Source organism: Mus caroli, unplaced genomic scaffold (assembly GCF_978045245.1).
Source record: "Mus caroli unplaced genomic scaffold, Mus_caroli_1 scaffold_1, whole genome shotgun sequence".
Taxonomy (NCBI): domain Eukaryota; kingdom Metazoa; phylum Chordata; class Mammalia; order Rodentia; family Muridae; genus Mus; species Mus caroli.
Window position 1 is genome coordinate 141,140,560 of NW_028227256.1, and position 18,148 is coordinate 141,158,707.

Below are 18,148 nucleotides of genomic sequence, written 5' to 3' on the forward strand. Positions count from 1 at the left end.
TGTAGTCCATCTTTGTGGGGTACACAAGCATTCAGTTCTTTTGGGGAGACTAACACCAAAGTCAGATGAACTGGACTCAGTGCAGGTTAGGCAATGCAGACCTGTCAAACTGACCTGGACCAGAATCTGAAACCAAGAGAGGACCATCCTTGTAGCTGTCTTGTGTGAGGCTATGCCAGTGCCTGGAAAATACAGAAGTGGATGCTCACAGTTATCTATTGGATGGAACACAGGGTCCCCAATGGAGGAGCTAGAGAAAATACCCAAGGAGCTTAAGGGGTCTGCAACCCTATAGATGGAACAACAATATGAACTAACCAGTACCCCCAGAGCTCGTGTCTCTAGCTGCATATGTAGCAGAAGATGGCCTAGTCAGCCATCATTCGGAAGAGAGGCCCCTTGGTATTGCGAACTTTATATGCCCCAGTACAGGGGAATGCCAGGGCCAAGAAGTGGGAGTGGGTGGGTAGGGGAGCAGGGCAGGGGGAGGGTATAGGGGACTTTGGGGATAGCATTTGAAATGTAATAAATATCTAATAAAAAATTGAAAAAAAATAAAAAAAAAGAATTGACTCAGCTACTCAAGCCCAGGGAATTATATTTTTGCTTTTACATGATCACTAGTAGAAAAGCTAGAAATATGAATTGCCAATGAATCAGTATTTTGTGGCTAAATCTGCTTCAATTTTACCAGCCAAATAGTGATGAGAAATAACTAATAACTAATGCTCTCTCTCTCTCTCTCTCTCACACACACACACACACACACACACACACAGAGGTTTGAAAAGCACTGGTGCTGATATATAAACACAATCATTACACCAGGAAGCTAGATAATTTTAACAGAAAAACCACTATAAATTAAGCTTTAATAGTCAACTTGGCACAATGTAGACTAAGATGAGAAGAGAGCCTCAGGCGAAATTATCTACATTGAGTTAGCTTGTCAGAGTCTGGGATGGTCCTGATTAAGTCCGTCACTGTCAAAAGACCCTGTCTACCAGTCTAGTCAGGAAGTTCTAAACTGTATAACGACTGTATTCTTTATTGAAGAAATTATTATTTAATATTAAGGTATACAAATATATAGTAAAAATGTAGAGTATTTAAGCAATCAAGTGAGCAAAAGTAATGAACAAGTGAGTATCTGTGTATTCATTTCTTGTGGCTGTTGACTGTTGATGTGAGGTTATCATTGGCCTCGAGTTCCCACCACTGTGACTTCCTTGTAGTAATAGATATCAAATTTCGAGAAAAAAAAATTCACTTTCTCCCAAGGTTCTTTTTGCCAGGGTATTTTATCACACCAACAGAAATGAAACTAGAGCAGCAACCATAATCGCATTAATCAGGCAGGAGCCATCAGTAAATGCTAACATTTGTGTGTGAGAGTTGAGCAGCAACAAGGTATTTACACAGTATTAAAATAGTTCCCCTCTAAAGTCTTAGGGATTATAAAGGCAAAAACAGTGACATTATAGCAGAGAAACTTGGCAGCAAATACCTCAACACAGTGCTTGATGTGACATTTCCAGGGAAGGGCAGCCCAACCTAAAACAATATGGGCTATTGCCACTACTCTTAGTTGCCCACAAAATCTTGATGATGAAGTCTTTTAAAAAATTATTAATTTTTATTTGTATGGATGTTTTGCCTGCATGTATATCTGTGAGCTGAAGAGGCTAGAAGAGAACTTCAGATTCCTGGGACTGCAGTTAGACATGGTTGTGAACTGCCATGTGGGATCTGGGAATTGAACCCCAGTACTGTGGAAAAGTAGCCAGCACTCTTAACCACCGAGCTGTCTCTTCAACCCTAATTAGTAAGATCTTATTGTTGAAAATGTAGTATACCTTGGCAACTGGACATGACAAAATCAAGTCAGTACTGACCAGGAAACTTCCAGGCAGGTAGGTTCTGTAAAATTGGGAGGTGTTGTGGGGGAGGTCTGGTGGGGATAAAAATTAATCAGTAATATTACCCAGTTCCAAACCTTGTGAGTTGCAATAATGTCTGATGTGGCAATATGTGCCCATGGGTATCATAGCCACACAGTGTTATGGAGGTAATCAACTGTTTTTTGGATTGGATTTAAGTTCTACTTCATACTAGGACACATCTCCTAGTATGGTACTATAAATCTGGTCAAGAATTGTGGTTGTTGAGCTCACAGGCCACAGCGGTGAACCTTCTTATTATTTTGCTGACTCAACATAGCATTAAACTGCCCTCTGTGTTCAAATTTCTATTCCTGTAGATGACTGCAGCTCTCAGGTCTCATCAGAAGAGTTTATTCGGTGGACAGTGGTTAATGCAGAAACTTATAACCTGTCAATGGGTTGAGAATAATTGTCAGGGGAGCGTTCAGCTACAAATGGGACGTCTGTAGCTCACCCCCTTTCCAAGGCTCCAGAACAGTTGCAGAAGAGAGGTAAAAGGATTGTAAGATCCAGAGGTCAGCAGAAAACAATGCCTTCTGGATCTACAGTACTGCTAGAATCATGAGCTCAAAACAGCTGGTTTTTTTTCCCTGTTTAAGACCTGAACAGGATTGGGCCTGTCAATATTCTAGCATTGAGGGTGAAGGTGTTCATGAGCCTCTACTACTTATTGGGGAGCTATGGACACCAAAGTCTTCTGGAGGAAGGAGGATCAGTTTTCTTTAAGGTTGCTTCTGCTGGTAGTTCTGATGAATGGCCTCACACCCAGAAGTGTATGGGCAGGACAGATTTGAGTTTATGGGTTATTTGGGTAAAAGAGGACCCAAAGTTGGGTAGAAAGTGATGTGGGGGGCATGCCTTAGTTTGAGTTACTGTTGCTGTAATGAAACAACACAGAGTAACTTGGGGAGGAAAAGGGTTATTCAACTTCCATTTCTACCTCACAGTTCATCATTGGAGGAGACCAGGACAGGAACTCAAGCAGGACAGCCACCTGGAGGCAGGGGCTGATGCAGAAACCTTGGAGGAATGCTGCTTGCTGGCTTGTTCAACATGGCTTGCTCAGAGTACTTTCTTGTAGAACCCAGAATCACCAGCCTAGGGATGGCACCACTCACAATAGGCTAGGTCCTTCCTTATCAATCAGTAATTAAGAGAATGCCCTTTGGGCTTGTGTGCAGCCTGCTTTTATGGAGACATTTTCTTAATTGAGGTTTCCTCCTCTTAGATGACTTTAGCTTGTGTCAAACTGACATAAAAGTAGCCTGGATCCAGTAGTAGATCCAGTGGATTTAGGGGTAAGAGTGGCTATGTGAGTATAGTTAATGTATGAAATTCTCAAATAACTAAATATATATTTAACTAAATACAGACATATTTAAATGTGTGTATGTATGTATGTATGTATGTATGTATGTATGTATGTATGTATATATGTGTACTGGAAGCAGCTTCTGAAGAACAATGGCTAAGTCTTCAGGACAGGGTGTTGGCAACACCAGGACCCTGTAGCTGCATCTTCCTTTTGGTACCACTATTCTGTTCAAGGTCCTAGCTTTAGCTGCACCTATTCACAGGAGATGAAAAACCCAAACTCTCTGTAAGTTAATGCTTGGACTCAAGGCTGCTGCTTTCAGGAGCAATTTTCACTCATATTTAATTTCAGCTTCAGTGTTTTCAGGGAGCATCCCTCAATTCTCAGTTTTAGGGTTTAATTTCTAGCTCTTAATATTATTTTTACCCTTCTTCTGGGAAAATTATGTGTCGGCTTCAGTCTCAATTAAATAGTTTTAGCCTTAATCAAATAGCTTTAACCTTAATTAAACTGCTTTAATATTTAAAACCCCATGTTCTTTAAATATGTAAAATCTTTAGTTTTTCTTGGTTTCTTTGTCCTGGGTCTAGTCCTGGACACTTGAAGGACGAAACTTCATTTTTGCTCATTATAGCTATGCTGAAGGTTTCAGAAAAATACACTGATGTATTGTCCAGCGAGCGTTTTGGAATTATAACGAACATTTCCATTTCAATGAGGTTTGACTGAATTGCAGTAGTCTCTGCAAATTATCTAAAATGGTTACAGTACCTGCATTGGAAATTCAGTCATGCCTATGTAGGGATGAGAAGAGGAGAGCAGATTTCCACGCTGGTCTCTCTTCCATAAAAGGAAAGAGCTGCTGCATAAGCCACTTTAATAGCAGAGGAAGCTGCAAATTGATTTTTTGACAGGATTGCTGGAGAGAATGATTAGGAGTGGGTGGAACTGACTGAGCAAAATGAGAAATGAAAGAGAACAACCAAGGGTAAGCCGGGATGCTGGGAGTAAGGGTTGGCTGTAACTCAGAATAATAAAATCTATTCCTGAACCTGCTTGGCAGAAGGAAAGCCATACTTAGACAAAATTTCCAACAACTGAATTAACAATTTTTTATGCCTATCACGGAAACCATTTTGTGAAAAAAAACTGTATATTCACCAAATATGTGGTATATGACAGTCTTTGTTAGGGATTTACTGCTGTGAACAGACACCATGACCAAGGCAGATCTTATAAGAATAACATTGAATTGGGGCTGGTTTACAGGTTCAAAGGTTCAGTCCATTATCATCAAGGCAGGAGAACATGGCAGCATCCAGGCAGGCATGGTGCAGGAGGAACTGAGAATTCTACATCTTCATCTGAAGGCTGCTAGCAGAATACTGGCTTCCAGGCAGCTAGGATGAGGGTCTAATAGCCCACACTCAAAGTGCCATGCCTACTTCAACAGGGCCACCCCTTCTCATAGTGCTACTCCCTCGGCTAAGCATATACAAACCATCACAATGACCTAGGACCTAATATTGCTTTATAGTTAGAGATTGAAAAATATACGTACTAAACAGAAGGAAAAAGAAAGAACATGATGGGGAGGGGGTGTAAGGGAGGGGGAAATGGTTAGGAAAGCTTTGCAGGAAAGACTGGAAAGATCCTTTGAAATGATGGTAGAGAACTGAAGTACAGTAAGTAAGCTAGAGAGGGGCTAGACCTTGGCTTGCAGAGTGACTCTGCAAAAACTGCTAACTGGTACCTTAGACAGATGGGTTGTCTGAAACAATTTGCATGATTGATGTGAGCAACACTCACTCATACCAAGCTCAAAGCTCAGAACTGGCAAATAGTTCGAATTTTAGTCATGAAGCAGCTAAGACAAAGGATGAAGTGAAGCAAATCTTCTACCCACGGCTGGGGGAGAATTTGCTCATGCTTTTCATAAGAAAAAGGAAAGCTGTTTTCTTTCTCTCCTTAAGGAAAAAAAAAAAAAGATCAGGGTAGTGGCTCTGACAGATGAGAAGGAAGTGCAGGCAGGATATCTCTCATCAGCTAAGGAAGAATTAAGGCTGGTTGTGCTCAAGAAGATGATCCTTCAGGTTCCACAGATGGGCTGTTCAGCATCTGAAAATTGCCCGAGGGAGAGAGCTTGGTCGGTGGTTATCTCATCCTGAGTTGACAGACAGACCCGGGCTCAGACTTGGACGTCATCCACACGTTCTGTTATCTTCTTTCCTAATCCCAAACTTCAAAGCTATATGTGCAGTAGTTTCTCTATGTTTCCCATCTTACTTTTATTTTTAGTCCAGAGAATTGAACCTGGGTTCTGTGTGCACTAAGGACATGCACCCTGTCCCTGTTATTATTATTATTTTTCCAATGTTGGTGCTTGCCTTGTGTGAAAGGCTCTTCTCTGCGTGAACGAGGGGCTCCACCTCCTCTCAGTTCCCCCAGGAGTGTAGAGCGTCATCTATGATAAAAGATGCTCCTCTCCTCTGGATCCCGTCACGTGCATATACGCATGCTTTAATACCCCATCTAGCAGGACCGCTCACGAGTACGCATCTCTCTCCCTGATTTTCAGCCTCCCCTTTATAACCCTGCTTCCTTCATCTCACTTCCATGTACTCAGCTGCCTCCAATCTGAATTCAGTCACATTCGAATGTTTTCTTTGTTGACATTAGTGACTTCCACCATGTCTCCCCCCACCCCCACCAATTTGATAACCGCAGTAGCTGGATAGTAATCCTTCAATACTCCCTTGACTCACTTCCACATTACGCTCTTCTGCACTTTCCAGTAGAAACCCGCCAAGGTCACCAGTGCTTTACATAATGTTTTCTGATGGCCCTGGTGTCTCTCTTACGAATTTTCCTCAGTTGCCATAAGGAAATAGTATGCCGTCTTATTCAAAGCCAGCGTGTGTGTGGCTTTCTTTCTTGAGACAGAGCTTCGTACTTAGTATGGCTTGCCAGTTTCCATGTCTTCTTTCTGGTATCCCACATCCCTAGCACCTTTGTGAACTGCCTTACCTTTTTAATTCTCTGTTGTCAATTTACCACCAGCAGCAAATTTCCTATGACATGATCAGCCCAGTCTTGTTCTGTCCCGTGGTGTGGGCTTTCCCCATTCCTCTCTGTGCAGTGCCTACCAGCTCTCCCAACCCTATGTACTTTCTGTGCATTCTGTCACCTCCTTCAAGGACCCCCACGGTCTCCCTTCCTGAGTGGCCTATCTTGACCAATAAAATGAACTGGCCTTCTGTCTCAATCACAATCAATCTTAGTTGCTTTTCTTCATTTTTCTTGTTTCTCCCACCACTACTGTGCAAACTCAACAAGAGACTGGCTTTTGTTTTACATTTTTAACCCTAGAATGGGGTACTGAAAGTACCTGCCACATGAATTAATGTACCCATAAATATTTTGGGAATCTGTCTCTGAAGCTTTTCTACTTAAGTGAAAGTTTTGCTTCTTGTTGGTAAACGGAGAAGGTGACAACATCTCAACATACTGTGGCACAGACAGAAGAGCTTTGGATCTTTTTTAGCATCTCTCAGATCTCAGCGCGTAGATGACTGCATCCTTACGTGTTCATGAGGCTGGCGCTACCTGTTGCCAAAGTGAAACTTCATTTGTGAAAGATTCTGGTTCAGCTTTAAAACATTCTGTGGACGGGGATGCATCCAAGTGATACAGGATGACTCCTCACAGTCCCTCAACACCCTTGGCTGTCCCTTCTCGGCTCCACCCAGTCACCTACTGCCAGTTTAAAGTGACACTGCTTCCTTTCAGGGCAGGCCTGAGCTGATTCAGAGGGAGTGAATGTGCCTGTTGGCCTCCAGCCAACTCAGAGGCGGGCACACTATGACTCCATCTCCTACTGCCTGGGCCATGACCAAGGGCATTTTGGTTTCTGTGTGAAGCTTTATGGAGCTTGCTCTGAGATGGCGAATGAATCTCTTGACTGCACAGCGTCCTTTCTAGTAACAGAACATAGCTATAGAATATAAAACCCTGAGAGGCCTTTGTCCTAATGCCAAACCTATACCTGAAATTTATTTATAACACCTTTGTTTAAAAAGAGCGATAGGAGCCACTTGGGTTGCAATTATTTCTTACCTTTTCCTTGCGTTTTCCTTCTTACAGTCCAGACATCTGGAGTGCAACCAGAGGCCTATTTGCTCTTAGGCTCAATTTCATTTAAGCCTCAGTTTCCACACAAATCTTTAAAAAGTAACATTTTATGATGTGTTAATAATAATAGTTAAAGACTCAAAAAAGACACTTTGGAATATGTGAGAGTGTTTTGGATTTTCTTTGTCAGTGGCTATGTGTCTGAGAGACCTGTCTGCCAGGGACCACGTGGCACTGTTGGCAGTGATTTCAAATACTGTAGTTAGCATGTTTGTCTAGTACAATATAGGTTCACACAGTCATGGGGGACTAATTACTACTGAGCATCTCTGAGTGTGATAACTTAACTACCATGTTGCCTTAAAAAAATAAATCTGTCAGAGATACTTAACTTCTAATAAAATGCAGAGGAGGGTTAATTTTCCTAGTTCCTAAGTTGGGTCCCTGGCATCAGCCTTTCGCTGGCTAGTTTATCTGTCTGGCTCAGCCAGATAAGCCTTCCTCAAATACTATTTTCTCATGGAGTGCCACAATTAAAAATCATTTAGTTGTTTTACATTGAGAATAGAAGCCAACTCACCTTTAAACACATGCAAATGTGCACATGCATACTCATGTGGTACACACACACACACACACACACACACACACTCACTGGGACCCTACCTTTTGAGAGGCAGAGAATTGGGTTAGGAGGAAATGACAGAAATGGAGGTCTTATTCCTTAAAAGAACACATTTTCGAGGTGGGGTAAGAACTCAGTTGGAAAGCTTTACACAATCAGGGATCTTAATATCTGTTCTTAATTTATGTTTCTAGTTTTACCCTCACTTGAGTCTTAAGTTCTTTGCTGGAGTCCAAAACACTCTTTTACTCCCTTCCAGTATACCTAATGCACATCCATGTATCTTACCTATTTTCTCTTTCCTTCCTTAAGACTTTCAAAAAAATCCTACTTTGTTGTCTCATTCCTAGTCTGTAAGGTGATATCCTTCATTCTGGGTTTAGTATTCTGCTATAAGGAATAAAATAAAAATTCCTTAGGATGCTTTATTCCCATATGACTCCTAATTTTAGAAATTCTCCTCATTCGAGTACTATTTGTGAGGTTTATGTGCATGTGAGTGGGCCATAGCTCAGAAGCAGCAAGCAGTTGCCACAGGAACCTCACAAGCAGTTCTTTGGTGAGTTTCTCTCAGTGGCAAAGCAAATGAAATCAATGCTCAATGCTTCTCTCCCACTGTCTGTGGGGGTCATATTTATACCCCTTCATCATGGGTCCTTTCATGTGTTTGCTCTAGCAAAACATCTTTTTACCTGTCAGCTTTCACATCCTTTCACCTGTATGTCCCAGTGAAACATCATGTGACATAACTAACCTTTCAAAGAAGCTAGAAATTTCCACTTCAGTTGCATATTTTCCCAATAGTCGAGAGTCAGCCTAGTGTTACTTTTCTCCAGGGCATCCTTCTGAACTGGTGCCCACGTTGAAATGTTCATTCTGTTTACTTCAGTCGTCTGCCCTAAAAGCAATCCAGGCAGGTCATCCAAAGTCCTGTGCAACAAAACTCTTTAGTGGCTCATAAATGCCTAGGGAGAGAGCTGGGCACTGTTGAAGGAACATTGGATAAATAGTCAACAGATCTATTTTCTATCTGGGCTCTGAAACTTTTTCCTTGATGGCTTGGGACATCACTCACAGAGAGACTCAGTTTCCTTTTCTGTGTTAACACTGGACACCAAACACAGAAAAACATGCATCATGTGCTCAATCTCACAAGAGAAAGCTACAAACATCAGCTTGGATGCAGCTCGGATAGCGATCACTAGAGGCTGGGAAGGTAGAAGATGGATAAAAGGAGGCTGGATGCTAAGTACTGAAGCCAGGAGTGAGTGTAGTTTATATCAGCCTCTTCCATAGCCTATGAATATCTAGAAAGGAGGATCCTAAAGGCTCCAGACATAACGAGTAAGAGGGAAATGTTAACTGCCTTGACTTGATCAGTATAAGATAGATGCATGTATTGAAATAGCACACTGGGCCCCATTAATGTGGCCAGCTACTCAGTGGGTATTCAGTTTCAGGTAAATAAGAGGAAGTTCTGGAGTATAATAGGATGACTATAGATAGTCATAATGAAATATAAAAATACACACAGTTAATATATTTTATTAAAAAATAAGTTGGGAACAAAATAGTTCATATATCAAATTTAAAGGTTTGGAGGACTTTAGATAAGATGATGCATATGGAAATTTGGACCTATAAGATGTAGAGATTTTTAAAATTGATTTTTTTAGATTAACATTCAAATTACTGGGTTTCACCATGACATCATCATACATGTTAATCATTATGTTTTGTTTTCAGTTGGTCACCAGTTCCCTCCACCATCCCATCTCCCATCCATCTTGTTGCCATTAGTCCCCAAATTAGTCTCAACTTCAGCTTTCTTGGTACATTTGTTCCATCACCCTCTAAAGCCCCCTCCCCCAGGCTCTTCAGCTCCCTTCTCAATATCCCTTTGTGAGTCTCATGATCCTGCACACAGTTATACATTTGTAATTTTAAATTTAGGTTATGCATGTCTGTCTTTCTAAATTTAGCTTATTTTGCTTAACAGTTATTTTTAATGCCATCCACCTTCCTGAAAGTGTCATGATTTCATTTTTGTTTACTGCTGTGTAAATTTCTATTCTGCCCACCTCTTTACTAATTTGTTGATGAATATAAATGCTGGCTCTATATCCTGGCTATTGTAAATGGTGTAGCATGAAATGTATGTCTTATTAAACATTTCTTTCTTCATTTTGTGGGTACACACATGGATCGTGTGCATGTTTAAACATGTACTCTATTGTGACCACAAGTGTACCACAGCATGCCTGTGGATGCTAGAAGTCAGCTTGTGGGAGTCACTTTTCTCCTTCTATCATGTGGCCTCTGGGGATTTCAGTCAGGTTTGACATGAGGTGCCTTTGCCCAATGAGCCATCCCATTGGTCCAACATGTAGATCTAATGACACATAGAACATGAAGCCCTGAACTTGCTTTTCTCTGGCTCCTTCACTTGCTCCTAGGTCGAGGCCAGATTTAAGTGTGACTTCTTTCATAAAGGCTTGCTTTTCATGGTCAAATTTAATTTCCTCCCTTATGATTCCTATAGAAGTTTCGTATCCTTGACATTTCAATTTCTCCCCTGTGTTGTGTTCCTGACAATCCTGTTCCTATCTGCTTCGCCATCTTGATAGGTAGGTCTTGCATATTGTGTATATTTATATCACCACAGTAATAAGAGTTATACTTTGCTATTATTCCCCTCTTACAAGTGACTCAAGCAAGATAGAGGAAACCATTTGCTGAGCTCATGTTATATTTTAAGTGCCAGAAAGATCTGCCTGACTACCAGTCTCAGGTTCTCAGTACAGATCAGGCTTCTTCACTCTGTCTTGATGACTCTCCATACAAACTTGTTAGATCTTCCTCAGCCTCCTTTCCCACCTTTAGTTCCCTACTACAGAACTGCATCTGTCTTCAATTAGGGATTGTGAAGTATGTTGTCATCTAGAAGACATGGCTTACAAGTGTCCATGTTGACCGTCTTTTGCCATTAAGAATGTTATGGTAACTTGGTGATTTTTTTCTTCTTCCCTAAAGCTTTTATAATCCTCATAACACCAGTTAGATGGGTCTTGCTAATAAGAATAAATCCATAGTGTCAACTCCTTAGTGTTTACTCTAACTTCTGAGATGTGACCTTCAGTATTGCATATTATGATGCAAGCCACACTGAAATCCTCTGCTGTTGAAGCAATGTTTAGTGTACACTTGGCATGGGACCCTGGGCTTCTGCCTCCTCTCTGCTTGCTTGTTTACCTTGGACTGGTTCTTGTGAGTTGGATCTCTTCCTAATTACCCTTGCTTCTGGCCTCCAACCAGTCTCTTGCCATCAGGTAGCCAGATGCAGGATTCAGTCCAGCTTGGTTTTAGGGCATATATTACCCTATGATTTGACAAATAAACTTCTAGCTTTAAAAGCTATTTCTAATAACTATATTATTTATGTATGGTTTTCTGCCTTATTCATAATAATGTCTAAAGTTGACATTTATTGTTTGCACCATGACAGGAATGGGACCAATATTCTTAAATATATTGCTTTAAAAAAAATCTCAGTGTGATGAAAGTATTTCTATTTGACAGATGAGAACAGGAAACTTATAAATGTTAGACGAGGAGACAGGGCTTGATTCTATATCTGCCTGGAACTGAAACACCGGATCTTGATCAGGGTATAGTCACTGTTGTCTTTTCTTACCTGGAAGCTAATCAGGAATGTCAGCTGCACCTGTGTTATTAAAATTAAATTATCTTGGGCTTGGAGAGATGGTTTGGTGGTTAGGAATGCTTGCTGATCTTGCAGAAGAGCTGGGTTCAGTTCCCAGAACCCAGAAGGAAGCTACAATCACCTTCAACTCCTGTTCCGGGGGAATCCAGAGCCCTTATTTGAACTCTGCAAGCACCAGGCATGCACACAGAACACACTCATACATACAGGCAAAACACTTGTACATGTAAAAATAAATATATATTTAAAAATAATTTATAATTTAATTACATTTACTCTTTTAATTTGTGATACTAAGGATGAAGCCCAGGGATTCTTTCCTGTTTGGAAAAACTCTCCACTACTAAGCTACATATCCATTGTTCACATATCCATGATCAATGATATAGGCAAATATATAGAATTGTTACACAGGTGGGCTTTTAGTTTTCTTATTTTAACAAAACTAGGGGAACTGACCAATACCATTTTTAGAAACCTGCAGTTATTATTATACTTTATCTGTGGGTTTTACTGTGTGTGAGGCATCAGTACTAACCATGAATTTTATCATCATGATAATAACATGACTAGAGAACAGTATAGTAAGTATTGTCTAAAGTGCTTTTCATGTATTATTTCATTGATCACCTTATTAGTCCAGTGAAGCAGTAATGCTGTCTTCCCTCATCTCTTCTTCTTTTCTCTTTCTTTCTTTCTTTCTTTTTATTTATTTATTTATTTATTTATTTATTTTATTTTACACTCCAGATTTTATTCTGCCACCCACCCCATCAATCCTCCAATTGTTCCACATCCCATACCTCCTCCCCACACTGCTCTCTCCATGAGGATGTCCCTACCTCCCATCTCCAACCTCACCTGACTTCTAAACTCCCTGGGGTCTCCAGTCTCTTGTGGGTTAGGTGCATCATCTCTGGTTGAACACAGACCCAGTAGTCCTCTTCTGCAGATGTGTTGTGGGCCTCATATCAGCTGGTGTATGCTGTCTGCTTGGTGGTCCAGTGTTTGAGAAATCTCGGGGGTTCAGATTAATTGAGACTGCTGGGCCTCCTATAGGGCCAACCACTCAAGGGGAGATCCCTCATCCCTTCTTAAGGATTTGAAATAGAGAGGGACAGAGATCTTTTGCCCTAGATCCTTGAGCTAACCGCACCTGCATCAGGTAGTCAGAAGAACTCTGAGTGTAATTTAATATAGTACCTGCATCTAAATAGAATTCATATGCTAGTGGATTATGTGAAACATGGGTCAATTCAACTTTAATAACTATGTTTAAATTCTGGAGAGTTGACTGAGCAGCTAAGATTACTTGCTGCTCTTGTAGAGGAGCCAGTTTGGTTCCCAGTACTCACGTGGTGGCTCGAAATCATTTATAACTTTAGCTCCAAGGGAGCTGATACTTTTTTCTAGCCTTTACAGGCATGCAGTACACATACATACAAGTAGGCACACTAAAATAAAATCTTTAAAAAAATCTCATTTCTCAGAGTTCACTTTTACATTTGGTCAATATCATAATCCAACTTTATTTCTATTTTTTATTCTCTCTCTTTTCTTTTTTACTCATGCTCTGAAAATTGCATTCTTGTCAGAATCCTTTTGTAAATAAAGTAAAAAAAAGGAGTTCTTCTAGCCTATAAGCATTTGTAGATTGTGTAAAATTATTGAATATTTCTTTTACCTGCGGAAAAAACTATACCCTGATACAGTTCCTGATCTCAGTACTGAAATAACATTGAGAAGCAGACTATTGCATTTTAAATTTCTTTTTTTTTTTCTTTTTTTCTTTTTTTTTGGTAAGCTTTTTTTTTTTTAATATTTTTATTACATATTTTCCTCAATTACGTTTCCAATGCTATCCCAAAAGTCCCCCATAGCGCCCCCCCACTTCCCTATCCACCCATTCCCATTCTTTTGGCCCTGGCATTCCCCTATATTGGGGCATATAAAGTTTGCAAGTCCAATGGGCCTCTCTTTCCATTGATGGCTGACTAGGCCATCTTTCGATACATATGCAGCTAGAGACAAGAGCTCCGGGGTTCTAGTTAGTACATCATGTTGTTCCAACAATAGGGTTGCAGATCCCTTTAGCTCCTTGGGTACTTTCTCTAGCTTCTCCATTGGGAGCCCTGTGATACATCCAATAGCTGACTGTGAACATCCACTCCTGTGTTTGCTAGGCCCCAGCATCGTCTCACAAGAGACAGCTATATTTGGGTCCTTTCAGCAAAATCTTGCTAGTGTATGCAATGGTGTCAGCGTTTAGAAGTTGATTATGGGATGGATCCCTGGGTACGGCAGTCTCTAAATGGTCCATCCTTTCATCACCGCTACGAACTTTGTCTCTGTAACTCCTTCCCTGGGTGTTTTGTTCCCAATTCTGAGAAGGTGCACAGTGTTTATTTATGCAATGAGATTACATATTCAGTGCCAGGGAAACTTAGCAAGAAAGTGTGACTGAGCTGTGATTGCTTCAGAAAGATCTTAAGACAAAAATTGAAATGCAAGTAGCATATTTGATAAGTAAAGTGGCTTACAGTAGGGGTGGATTCAAAGAGGGGGGAAAGAGAATCTGGACCACAAAGAAAGTTGTGTCAAGATACTATCATGTCATACTGGGAATTTAATCCCACTTGGGAATCTGAGAGAGTTACTAATGATTAAAAGGTAGGGAGTCAGACTAATACCTCAGCTTCTACTAGTCATGAACTGAAGTTGCTCCTGAAGACATCATTCAGGTTAAAGTTTGTTCTATGATAACCAGCAAGAGTCCGTGGCAGACTGATGCAGGTGCTGACAGCTGGGAAGCAAGCTTGAGTGTCCTGGAGGGCTAGGAATATGGGCCAGGCTTCTAACAGCCTCTGCTGCAGAGGGGTGCTCATGACAGGCTGGAGGCTTTGGGAAGGTTTTGATAAAGATGTATCCTGAGTAAATTATTGATGATAATCCCTTTTCCTCTAAGCATGAGTGGTGAAATTGTGAACTTGTTCTCAGGAGAGAGAACAGCATGTGCAAGGCAGAACGGCATGAGAGAGAGGGGAATATTAGAAATATTTAAAGTTATTGAACACTTCTTAAACCTGAGGGGTAGCATATGCATGAAGCAGGATGCCTAGCAGCTGAAGAGTAGCCTTGTGTTTTGTGCCATGCTGAGTCTTTTGTATGGGAGATGGAGAACTGCTCAAGATTTTTTGAACAAGAAAAGGAGATGCTCATATTCACAGTTTTAAGGTCATTTTGGCTAGCGTAGTAGAAATTAAATAAAGGGGAGTCTAGCAAGATGGAAGTTTGTGTTTTAAAGAGATAGCACTTTGTGGCTAGTTTACAAAGAAGGTTAAGTGGGCCTGGGCATGGCCAGAGAGGAGTCAGGGTATCTCTAGGACCCTGTAATAGGTGATGGAAGGTGGAGATGTTGGAAACCACAAAAAGTTGTAAAAGGCAGGGAGAAGGGGAAGAAGGACATACCTAACCTGTGAGTGTGGACAGTGGATGCATGTAAGAGAGGCTGCATGTACAAATGCACGTGAGAAGATGGGCGGGAATGAGTTAAGTACAAGGTGCGTTGCAATCACCAGAAGGAACGTTTTAGGGGCAAAAGGACATAAGGGTCTTAGGTTTCAAAGAGTCACTAAATGGTCTTCTATGGTTTCTCTTCTACATTAGAAAATGTAATCCAACATTCCTAGAATATGTGGCTCTGGTGATTTCTGAAAATAAAAGACAGAGATGGAACCAAAGAAAACACATGTAAAAATTTTAAAGAAATTCCAGTTTCTAATAGCTGATGCTTTGGCTGAAATAACTTGGCATCATTTTAAATCAACTTCCTCTGCAGATGGCTTGGAATGATGACCTCTGGTATATTTGGGATTAAAGGTGTATGCCACCACCACCCTGTGAAAAAGACATTTCTTAAGAGAGCCTACTTCCCCCCACCTCATTTGGGTACATTTTGAACATATTTTCATTTGATCACAAATCATAAGGAGAGAAACGTCTTTGATATTTGATGTTTTCTGTAATTGGGCAAATAAAGTCTTTAAAGAAAATATTCACTGGGGCCAGCCAGGTTACCAGCTGGGCCACCAGCCAGGCTGAGTTAATGTCTGTGGCCCATGTTACCACTGAGGGCTATGGGGATGTCTGGAGTCTGTGCAGCAGCCTGAAGTCATGTTGACGTTCATGGGCCATGCTGCATCTAGGGTGGGGGTGCATACTGATCTGAGTAGCCTGTAGTGTCACTAGGGGCCTTGTTGAGATGCCCATGGTCTGGACTACCTTTGAGGGCTTTGTCTGGGTCTAGGGTCCTATGGCAGTTTGGGCTGTGTTCATGGTCTGTGAAATCATCAGAAACCACTTGGAAGCCCCATGCTTCCTGTTCCTGCTGACTGTGAAGAGCAAGGAGGCTACTTTTGCTGTAAATGACTAGAGATGCACAGCTGAAGGGGAAGGACATGGAAGGCTTCTATGACAACAACTCCTCCTCCTCCTAAACAACAGCCTAGGCAGGAAACAACTAAAGAGAACACTTAAAAAGTGTAATGTTGCCGGGCGGTGGTGGCGCACGCCTTTAATCCCAGCACTTGGGAGGCAGAGGCAGGTGGATTTCTGAGTTCGAGGCCAGCCTGGTCTACAGAGTGAGTTCCAGGACAGCCAAGGCTACACAGAGAAACCCTGTCTTGAAAAAACAAACAAACAAAAAAATGTGTAATGTCTGGAAAGCTGAAGAGTAGTTCACTCTCCACAATTGGTGGCTTGGGGGGTGGGGAGGACTTAGGTCTATTTATGGGGTAGGCAACTGAGAGTTTGAGTATGCTCCAGTGAGTATATACACACAAATTGGTCCTTTTTTATTTTTATTTTTACATTGGGGGGAGGGGAGGCAAAAACTAGGAAGTGAGTGTGATGGGACAAATGATGTGAAAGTCCCAGAGAGTCTATAAAACTACTATGATAACAACAACAACAATGACAACAACAAAACCAAAGCCAAAAAACCCATAAGACAGACAACCAACACAGCTGTCTTTGCACCCCTTTCTCTTTCCCACGTGTTACTTTCTTTTTCCTAGCTATAAATGCAGCCCACTCCTTTGATAGAGTGGTGCATTGTGAACCACACCACTATGTGGTTCTAGAATAGTAAAAGGCAATTAAAAAGTGGAAATTGGGGATGGAGAGAAGACCCCATCGTTAGAAGTGCTTATTGCTCTTGCAGAGGATCCCAGGTTGGTTCCTAGTACCCACAGCAGGCATCCCTCAGCCACCTGTAATTCCTGTTCCAGGAGATCTAACACCTTCTTCTGACTTCCACATAGATACACAGACAAACAGACAGGCAGGCAGGCACACAGGCAGGTACACAGGCAGGCAGGCAGGCAGGCACACAGGCACACAGGCAGGCAGGCAGGCAGGCAGGCAGGCAGATGCTTAAATGAGGCGTGAAGCTAGAAAATGCAGCTTAGCTCAGCGGTAGATTACTTGACTAGCCACTGCAGGGGCCCCACTTTTGTCTCAGCACTGGAAAAAGCAATTTTTAAAAAAAGAGCAAACCCCAGAACCAACCAACTAACCAACCAACCAACCAACCAACCAACCAACCAACCAAAACATCCATTGAAATGTCCAGTAGAAGAAGTAGTAAGATAATTTGAGAGTTATTCATTCATCAGTACGCTCATTGAATAAACAGGATAATCTGATTAAGCCTTAACTCCAAGATAAGTATAGCAGTTAGCATAGTTCTTGGATGCATGGATAACAAAACATCTCCTCAGTTTTAAGAGAACACTGTCCTCTCAGGGAACACACATGGAAATAACTCTGGTACTGTGATGCCCGGTGCTCACAGGCACAGACACACAGTGTTATTGGAGCACAGAAGATGCCAGAAATGGGGAAGCCAAAAAGTGAGGGGAAAATAGGAGCTTTGATTCTTCCAAGTCTGTAGCCTGGTATTGCTCCACCTCCACCACCACCACCACCTCCTCCTCCTGTTCTTTTTCTTTTCATTTCACGTAGCAATTGAGAACAAAGTTTACACTCTAAATGTTTCATGAGCCCAGTATCATGAAAACATATCAGTGTGTAAACATCGGCCTCTCACTGCATGGCCTGTTCTGCCATCCTTTTTTTCTGGGAACTGCCAAGTGATCTCACTGTTCATAAAGTTACAGAAGCTGACCCTTGGGAATAGTTCTTTAGCGACTATCTCTAACTCCTACCCAGGGAGAGTAACATGATCCAAACTCAGAGTCTCTTTCCTAGAACTTCAGAACTGAGTCTCAGAGAATGGGAATGGTTGTTTTTAGGAGAGACACCCCTGTCTACTAGGAGCTGCCCAAGGTTTGCTTTGCTGTATAGATTTTAAATAGAGGAAAGAGGGCTGTAGACAAGGAGAAGAATTC